The sequence below is a fragment of the Silurus meridionalis genome, chromosome 22, assembly GCF_014805685.1.
Source record: "Silurus meridionalis isolate SWU-2019-XX chromosome 22, ASM1480568v1, whole genome shotgun sequence".
NCBI classification, from domain to species: domain Eukaryota; kingdom Metazoa; phylum Chordata; class Actinopteri; order Siluriformes; family Siluridae; genus Silurus; species Silurus meridionalis.
The window spans coordinates 16,600,466-16,611,339 of record NC_060905.1 but is presented as its reverse complement, the minus strand read 5'-3'; positions in this window follow the sequence as shown (position 1 = coordinate 16,611,339).

Genomic DNA, 10,874 nt, shown 5'->3' with positions numbered 1-10,874 from the left:
ATAAATCATAGTACTTTAGATACTGAAGTACATTTTAAGGCAAATACTTTTGTATATTTCCTCAAGTAAAAGTGAAAAAAGCAGCACTTTTACTTAATAGTAATATTTTACTCTGATGTCTTTATACACAGATCAGATGAGGGTTCAAATCCCAATACCACCAAGCTACTTCGGTTGTCTCCTTGAACTCTTACAACTTCTCATGTACACATCTCTGGTAAATGCTTATATAGTCGTTGAGGATCATCTCCAAACCAGGGCATGCTGTCTCGTGTTGTACGTGTCTTGGATGTTTATAATTTAAGCTTGTTTTCTTAGAAATTTTCAAATGCTCTTCCTGTGTGGCTGGAATTTCTCATCATTTACATTGACATGGCTCGTTATCCAGACTGACTTACCACCGAGCAGTTGAGGGTTAAGGGCCTTGCTCAAGGGCCCATCAGTGGCAGCTTGGTTGCTCTGGGATATCAAATTATGATCTTCCAATCCAGAGTCTAATAACTAAACCACTGAGTTACCACCTTTATTATTGTGGTCTTGTGATCAGAGGTTGATCAGTAAACTTTAATAGAGCATGAATATGCGAGCAGGTGAACGATCCTCGATCAACAGCGTTATGTGGCTCCTATCTAATATTAATTGAAGCGTCCGAGTGCACAGTATGAGGCAACTGTGCGTTCGTTTTGCACAGCATTTTTGCTTATCGTTGTGTTTTTGTGTGCATTAAAATGCATTTCTGTCCACAACATGACCTTCCTCTGCTTTCCACTGGTCACTCTGGTCCCTGTTAGTATTCTCAGAAAAACGAAAACAGGTTCAGTCACATTCGGGATTTTTTCCACCTCATTGAGTCGCGGTGTCTTATGAACAAAAAAAAAATCCATAACAAGGATTTATGAGTAATTCTATGGCAGGTATTAGAATTTCTTTTTTAAAATAATGACAAAATATGATGAAAAAAAATGAAATGTTGAATGGTTTTGTGGAGCTGATTCAGTTCACTGAGACTGCTGGAACACACATGGAATCTCCGCATTTATTTGACAACAAGCCTTTTATTTGGTGTCAAATCAAACTCTTGTTGTCATCTAAATCAGGGATCCCATGTTGTTCCATAGTCAGATGTGCTTGCTGCAGCAGATGATGATGGTGCTGTGTTTGTAAGCAATATCTGCCCACTGTTTACATAGTTCACAGTTTTTTCATTATTCCTTCTCAAAGAATAGATAGAACCAAATGTGCAGATTGATTCAACTCGTTAGAAGCATGTTGTATAAAACAACTGTAATATATGCATACTTGAATGCACTATTTCTGCTTTATAATATATAATATATAATAGTATTATTAGTATAGTATAGCAATGTGGAAGTAATATGACCTGGATGAATGTGCTGCGAAATGCAATTGTGGTTCACACTTGAATGAAATCATTCCAGGATCATCTGCAGTCCCAAAGTAAACAACAAAAAACAATCCAAATATGTACGTTAGCATTTGTTAGTCCCCGTGGTAAAACCTGCAGAACCACACAGAGGTCATAAGCATATGTCACATTTTGAGTGGGATTAGATCTTCCAGCGTCGGCAGAAAATTCGTAAAAAATTTCCATGCACGCTGTAGCAGAAAGAGACATTTTCTTCGCTGGACTGTTCTGAAGGTCATAAAACACAGACTGGGCAATCTCATTTAAAATTTATTTATGTTCTGTAGCCACTTTATCCTGGTTTGATCCGGGGAGCAATGGGCATAAGTTTGGAATTTCTAGGATGGGACACCAGTCTATATGTTCCCAATCAGAGATCAACAGGTTGATTAACATTTGTAATTATGCTAATCAATGCTCCATCCTTCAGCATAGTAATTTCTACTTTGTCAAAAATGAAAAGAGATTGTTGCCAACACAAACTTATTTACACCTCTAAATACTCAATACGATTCAAACCCATCCAATTCTATACCCATATTATAACATGCTCTCTTTGCATACCTACTCGATTGCTGCTGTTGCTGTTTTTCACAACATTTTGTGTAAATGTTTACAAGTACAATCTTGTTCACTGTCCTCTTTTTTTGCACATTGTACTGTACTGTACTGGTCGGCACTATTGTGTGTGTTTTGTGTATCTGTCACGCACTTTCTTGTATTGTCTATTTGTCTTTAGTCCTTAGCTCTGTGTGTAGCTCTGTGTTTTCTACCAGTGTTCTGGAGGAACGTTGTGTCATTTCACTGTGTACTGGTCAGGTATGTATGGTTGGAATGACAATTAAAGTTCCTTGACTTGACTTAAAAGGAGGCTAGAGGGATTTTGAGAAAAACACATTTCATGTAAGAATGCTGGTTTGTATGCTCTCAAGTGCTAACATATTAGCTTGTGAAAACAGCAAAGGTTACATTCAGTAGCAAGCTATGAGATACCATTAAATCTTTAAAGTCTGTGCCTTATGAAAGGCTCATGATGGTGTTTAAGGCCTGGGCATATACACAGTTATTGGTGAAGAGGGTGTAGAAGAATAGACCTAAACACACACTCATGTGGTACACCAGTGCTTAATTGTGGTGTGGGAGAAGTCTAAATGTGTACACACCAGCGTTTATCAAACAGATTGAAGGCCAGCCTACTTGGAATGATCGCCTAAAATGTAGATCGGTAGTCAATGAATTACGGTTGAAGATAAGACCTTCCACTCTTCAGGACAGGACAATGTGAAAGCAAAACAGCGTTGTCCAAGGATCTGTTTGCTTTTTCCTAATGGCTTTAATGTGTTTCTAAGAGCAGTTAATAATAATGGCAGTGAGTGCTATTGAACTATTTACCTATTTAAGATGGCGGCTCTTTTAGCACCAAAATATTGGTGGAAGATTTGAGCCACTCCAGTGCATGATAAGATATTTACTGTCAGTTGGTTAGCACAGAAGTATAGCAAGCGTCCAGGAACGGCATCATTTTATGCTTGTTGACATGCAAATGTCTACGAGCAAGTGCCTGTTTGTTTTCTTAATCAAATCCTTAAATCCGAGGCTGAAATTTATAGTCTTTGATCGCAAGTTTGACGTGTCCGCTGACAGCCGATTAATGGCCGATCATTTTTTTCTCTGATGAAATTCTGTCAGTGTCAGAAGATTTGAGACACTTTCCTACAGTGTGATTCTTCTTCGACGATGACCGTCAAACCAAAAACCAATAGGAACGCCAAATCTGATGACGCAGTTAGCGTGATAACTTCAACCCACCTAAGGGAAAATGTCGAAACGAGTCAGGTGGACAGTACAGCTAGAAGCAAAACTTATCAAGTTATGAAGGAAAGATTTAAGTGTTTGTATGAGGTTTTTTTTTATTATCGAGGCGTGTCATGAACAAAATTAACGCAACATGTTTTTGTTTGCTGCTACCTACCATTAGCGAAAAAACGTAGGTCTGAATGTGTCGTGGCTCAATAACGTAAAACTTCGGATGTGTCCTGGTGTGAGTCATTCGTACGGTCAGACGTAATGACAACTCATGTTCGTACAGTCTGACAAGCAACAGGACAAAGGACTATTAAAAATTGCAAAAGACTATTAAAAATTACCACAGTGTGTCCCTAACATTGTGTCCAAAAATTGCCATAGAGAGGTTCTAATCTGAGAATAGGTAACGGACTGGTTCTTGCCACACGCACCATTTGTGTGCACTCTGTGGATAGTTTCGACTTTATGGAATTTTTTTTTGCAGGCCGGATTTATTGGTATTGTAAGCCAAAGAATAGCGTTCCACAGAAGCGTTTGATCAACAGACACGTCTTTATAAGCTTTAACGCTCAAATGATTAAGAGTAATCGGCAAAACATGGGTAAAACATTTCTTCTTTGGCTCTTATAAGAAAAGCTGCATGCTGGAAACCTGCTTATGTTTTTGTTTTGGTTGCACATTAGCCAAACCTGGTACCAGGTTATAGAGTAACTTTACAATTATAAACATCAAGGTTATCTGGGGCATGTAGGATGGTTATTGTTGCGCTATGATTACGCATTGCATGTAGCGCTGAAAGATCAGATATTCTCCCAACAGATTACATGAACTGTTAATCACATGCCTGCAGGTAAAAGAAACTAAATAAAATGCATTGGTGGGTTTCTACTTGAAATTGTTTTTATATATAAATTCCTGCACTTGTTATAACTGATGATGCAATTTTGCCCTAGAATGAAGCTGAAACCATTGTGTAATTGTATTGTCTCTGTGGCTTTCTTTATATGCTTCACTCTAAACCCACTGAAATAATTAGCTTTTGGCTCCCCATTGCCTAGTTTATGATTGACCCAAACACTGGACCCTTGTTCCATGCTCATTTATGACTGACTTTTTTTTTTTTTACACCCCAAGAGCACAGTCCAAAGATGAATGTGCAACACGATCATGTGATCTCCTCCTCGAAGACATTGTGCAAACAACTGTTTGGACTGTTGCATATTTTTTTTTGCATACACTTTTTGTTACTGGATGTAATGCAGAGGCTAAATGTTTAAAACACACATCCTGAGAGACATTGGTGGAGATCAGACGGAAGCAGACGCACAAGTATTTCCTGAGTCAAACTCTGAACAAGACTTTCCTGAGTCAACGTCATAAGGCTCTGAATCACCACCAGCATCACCGCATCATATCCTCAGGCGGTTCTAATGGTGCAGTTACATCTGATCCTGATGCTACAGTATGTCATACAAAACATTTGTTAAAACAAATACATCTCCACTGAACCTAAAATTCCACCAAAAATTACTATCAAATGTATAAGTAAAAATAAGTGGGGAATTATATATTATAATAAGGAATTATTGTTACAATAAACTGTTATATGTGGAACATCTGCAAATTCATTCCCAATAGCACATATACTATGTGGGAAAGTATATACTATGTGCGGTGATCTATACACTGTGGACTCTGTGGACACCTGGCCATAAGGTTGGTATGGGTTTTTTGAACATCCTATTTCACATTAAGTCTTCATTTGCTGTCATAATATCTTCCACTCTTCTGGGAAGAAGTTCCTCTAGATTTTGCAGTGTGCTTGTGGAGATTTCTGGATATTCACTGATGTGAGGTGAGGTGAGGTGGGGTGAAGAGGCCTGGAGTGCAATAGGGTTAAAGAGGCCATTTTAAATGTTCAACTCAAAGTCATGCATGTTTTTCGTGAAGCTGACTTTGTACACAGAGGCACTGTCATGCTGGAAGAGGTTTGGATCCCCAAGGAAAGATTTCATGCTACCGCATCTAGATTCATCCTTTACAATTGTGTGCCTACAAGTTTATGGTAACAGTTTGGAAAAGAACCACAAATGGCTGGAAAAGTCAGGAATCCCAATATGTTTGTCTACATAGTGGATGTGAAAAAATAAAGGCTTCTTCTTCATCTAAACAACTGTCTTCCTGCTAACCACTGTTTACTTTTACTATCTTTAAATTAACAAGACAAACAAAAGCCTTCCTGAGAAAAAGGGCAGCCAAAAGGCTTCCTGTCATGAAGATTTTCTTGGCGTTCAGAAAATAAAATAATGAGAAATTTGCTATTAATTGTTACAAAATAAAATGTCAGAGTTGCTGTTTCTTAACCGACACCTTCTGGCCAAACAGAAAGGTACTTTTTACTTGTCACATGTACTTTACAGAACAGTGAATCTTTTTCTTTGCATTTCCCAGCAATATTAAAAAGCTGGGGTCTGCCATGTTACACCCTCTGGAGCACAGAGGTTTGAGGGCCTTGTTTAGGGGCCCAAGAGATGGTGATGCTGGGGACTGAACCTCCAACCTTCCAAAAAGTAACCCTGGGCTTTATTCACTGAGCTACCACCTCCACACACTGAAATATCACATCCACCCACTGTACTACCACCTCCACACACTAAAGGTGGTGTACTACCACCTCCACACACCTCACACCTGTCACAACAGGTTTTACTGGCGGAGCTACTGCTGTTTTTATTTTTATATTTTGTGTATTGTCCTGCACTGTCCTGTGTTGTCTTGCACTGTCTTGTGTTGTCTCTTGCACTGTTTGCACCAGTTGCAAACATGCACTTTATGTGGTGAGGATCTTAGTTCCTGGCCCTGTGTTCTTCTGTTCTGTGACTGTTGTTTTATGTTGTTTTATGTAGCACCTGGGTTCAGGAGAAACGTTGTTTCATTTCACTGTATACTGCATCAGCTATATATGGTTGAAATGACAATAAAAGCTTCTTGACTTGACTTAAACTATCACATCCACCCACTAAACTACCACCTCCATCCACTGAGCTACCACCTCCCCCCAGTGAACTACCACCTTCCCCCACTGAACTACCACCTCCATCCACTGAGCTACCACCTCCCCCCAGTGAACTACCACCTTCCCCTCTGAACTACCACCTCCATCCACTGAGCTACCACCTCCCCCCACTGAACTACCACCTTCCCCCACTGAACTACCACCTCTACCCACTGAACTACCAGCTTCACCCATTGAACTACCACCTCCCCCCACTGAACTATCCCCCCACACTGAACTACCACCTCTCATACAATTCAACAGCACTGTGATATTTTACGCTTTTCACATCATCATTAGTATCTCATTAATCACTTTTATGTGATTATGCTTCATCCCTGATGTCTAATTACATAAATAATGACCCAAAATATAAAGTCCATATTTGATTCTTTTTGTTTTTGATTTCTTGCCAAGACGTTTGCCGTCGTACAGAGTGCAGCCTCAGTCTTTTTATTTTTGACACTCAGCCAAACCAAACAAGACCAGAAGGGCCAGTGTTTATGTATTTATGCTTGAGGAACTGAATACCTTCAGTTTTGCTTATCTTTCCTCACACTGTGAAACAACAGACACTAGAAAAACCGGACAAGTCTGAAGGACTTATTAATACCAAATGCATGACTTAGTGGCTTCACAGACAGAACAGGTACGAAACACATTGTACTGTGCAAAAGTCTCATCACATGATAGTGTCCTCATAAACACTGACCTGAAATCTTCCTAAATAAAAACCAATGACAAATTGATTTTTTTCAAAATGACCACTCAGTGCCTTTAAAACACTTGTCTCTTTTTGTGCATTCGTTAGGTTGTTCCAATTTTTGCAGGACATGCCAGAGATCTTCTGAAAACCTTTTTATCTTTGAATAACAACAGCATTTTGTTTTACAATGCCGTTTTTGTGGCATGTTAATAAAAAAAAATTGATTCTTATATTAGAATTAATCGTAATTTTTGGAGAAAATTGTTAAACTTACGAGAATAAAGTCGTAACAATACGAGATTAAAGTGGTAATATTTTGAGAAAAATCACAAAATTGAAAGAAATGTTTCAGTGTTTTGGAGAATTTGGTTAAATCAGACTTTACTATAGGATTTAGCAAAAAGGAGTTATAGTTAGTAAACGGACACTGCAGCGGTTATGTAAAAGAAAACTTTTGTGCAGTCTGAAATGGCGACCAGTAGTCGACTCTAAGGATATCGATGGTTACATCCGCGTGCTATCCAAAGAGGAGATGTTTCTCATAGGATGAAGGAGTTGAACATGTCTCCGACGTCCCAATTACTTCAGCCGGGTTCCCAACGCATGGTGCCATATGGATTCATATGATAATGATGGCTTTATTCTCTAAATGTCAAATGACTAATGTCAAATATATAAACCGCACAAATGCCTAAGACTACATACGACCATCCACCTGAATCCCATTGTCAATTAGTTACCACTTGCCCTTCTCTCTTTGTCTCTGTCTCTGTGTTAAACATGCTCCTGCGATACCAGTGATCAGTGTTCCTGTCTCTTTCTTCTCTTTGGATCTGCCCGACGCTCTTCTTCCGGATGGAGTTGTCTTCAATTAGAGACCACTCTGTGTAGCTGGAGATGGTTCCACAAGAACATCCTAACGATCCATGAAGTTCCTGAGTAATTCAAGAACTTTGAAGGTGGAATTTGGACTGGAATTAATAGCAACATTCTACTACAATGGCTCACTAGCACAGGTTGCATGAACAGTTTTGCAGTTAAGGGCCTATCACTGAACAGTACTTGTTCATATATTTATATTTTTTAATATATTGTAATAGTATTGGACCTTATATAATAAGGAACGATCTTACAGGCAGTAAACTTATACATTATAACTTTATACAACTTATATAAAATGTCTATTGTTAAAGGTTTTCTACAAATAAAAATGTATTGTATTGAATATAGACAAACCCATTGCTGCACCTCTTGTTTTGTTTTTTTTGTCCTTGCTCAGTTTTGTACTCTTGTTCCACGGTTCTTTGATTCTTTGTTCATATTGTGTTTATTTTGTTCATCAGTATTTGTCTCTTTTTTATTAAACATACATCTATGACATTGCTATGTCCTTCTCCTCATCAGGGGAAACAGGCCCGGGAGCTCCATCAGAGAAGTTATCAGAGTCAAAGTTTACAGCCTCTGATGTGAGAGGTTATGATCTAAAACCATTCATTACAGAGAGGAACATGGGATGATTGGTAAACGTCATTAACCAGCTAACATGCGGTCTTGAGCCTGCCATTTTGGGGCCCCTTTGCTGCAGAGACACCTCACCTATACACCCCCCACATGCTTCTTTTAACATAACCCCTGCTACAGGACATTCTTCAGTCTAGATGCAGGAAGTGCCTTCTAAAATATTTGGTAGAATGAAACAATGCTGTGTACCCACTAAAGACATCTAGGACCCCAATGTCCTTTCAAAGCTCCATAGAGCACACCCACTAGTCCATGTCCAAGGGGGAGGCCTAAAAAGTGAAGGTTTCCAAGAGTGGGATTCAACTCTCAGCAATCATCATTGGCTTCAAAGAATGCCATTGAAAAGTGCAATTTCAAAACCACACATTTACAGACAGAGACTGGGTCCACCGATAAAGCACAGGTGGGCTCAATTACTTACACCCCCACACACTAAAAAAAAAAAAAAAGTTTCGCAAAATCGTTGCAATGGAACTCTTTTCTAACCTGTTCCATGGACCTACCAAGCCCTATGTCGACTTTCAAGTGACCTTCTTCCATGTGAAAATGTCTGACACTCTGACAGCTGACAATAAGTACAGCCTTGCAATATTTATAAAGGTGCAATAAACTCTAAAGAGGTAACCGACGTCTACGTGAGAAATCCTTGATCTAGAAAGGAAGGTGTGAGGACACGGATCTTGCTCATTCAAATACAGACCGGGTAAAAGTCCATTAATCTTATCTTTAGTGTAGTGTATATGATCTTTGGTCCAAGTCTTGAGTCTCAGGGCTTTCATTTCATTGCTCCTTCTACTGAAGTGTCTGAATACAAATCTTTAAACTGAGGTAACTGAGGTCATGCAGTCGAGTCCAAAAATCTAAGATCATATTCATATCTGGGATTAAAAAACAAAACAAAATAATCACATATTAAATATTCACTATTATACACTATTTCTAGCTCTGTATATGAAAGTGAGCAAATTTGTGACAATTACAACGTTTGTACAAATAGTCAAATTTCCCTTATGCCTTATTCAAAGACCTCATTCTTATCAAAATAATTCGATCCTGTGTTCCTCATTCCAATGGAAGCATGTGCTCAGATGACACTCTATAGTGGTGAATTCTGCTTCACAATGAGTGGATGAGCCGACATCGAAGGATCGAAAAGCCACGTCGCTATGAACGCTTGGCTGCCACAAGCCAGTTATCCCTGTGGTAACTTTTCTGACACCTCCTGCTTGAGGCCCCGCTTTCACGGTCTGTATTCATCCTGAAAATCAAGATCAAGCAAGCTTTTGCCCTTCTGCTCTACGGGAGGTTTCTGTAATCCCCGAGCTCGCGTTAAGACACCTGCATTACGCTTTGACAGGTGTATTGCCCCAGTCAAACTCCCCACCTGCCACTGTCCCTGGAGCGGGTCGCCGCCCCTGGTAGGCCCCGGGGTCGCCGGGGCACCGGGGAGGGCTTGGAAGCCAGAAGCGAGAGCCCACCGGTGCTCGCCTCCCAGGGTTAGTGAGGAAACGATAAGATTATTAATAAAGGGGGATGAACAAAATAGATATAGTGATGATCCTACTTCTCACCCAAATTGATGTCATATACAATATAAATGGTAATGAATTTTTTTACACAAGAATGCTGACCATAGGCAATTTATCAGTTAATAATTAACACTATACAGATTTTGTATACAAGTAGTCCCTGGTTTACATTGGAGATGTGTTCCAATGACCAGTATGGGGTAGAAATTTGTTGACCAGTATGGGGTGTTCATTTGTTAATAATTTAATAATAATATTTTAACATATTAGAGAACATAATGTAGCAAAACAAAGCAATTTACATTACCGTAATGTACGCCCTTGACAGTATGTGTGTATGTGGCAGAGGGCGTGTGGATGAGCTCTGGGGTCGTGAGTGGAGGGCGGATAAAAAAAAAGGAGAGAAACAAGAGCTAAAATCGGGCTTTGAAATACTAAAAACGCAGACAAAATTAAACATTGAGACAATTTAACTCTGTTGACCGCTGGCGAGTAAGGCATCTCAACGTGCTGTGCCGCATTGTACGCCGTTACGTTTGCCTGCCACTTGAAACATAAAATATTTAGAATTTATTCGCATAGCTATCGTCATCGCGAGAATGAAAAATCGCTAGTCGAAACACCGTACATCGGGGATTACCTAAATATCATACTGGATCATTCATCTTCTAAACTGTTAAAATGTTGATAGTGTCCTATAATAATTAGTATTGGCACCACTTAGCTGCAACTGTTGGTCCCTTTTATCAAGGCCCTTATCTGGCTGTGCTTCAGGAATGTCCTATCATGTCTGACCCTGTGCTTTGACACATTTATCCTAACAAGAAAAGA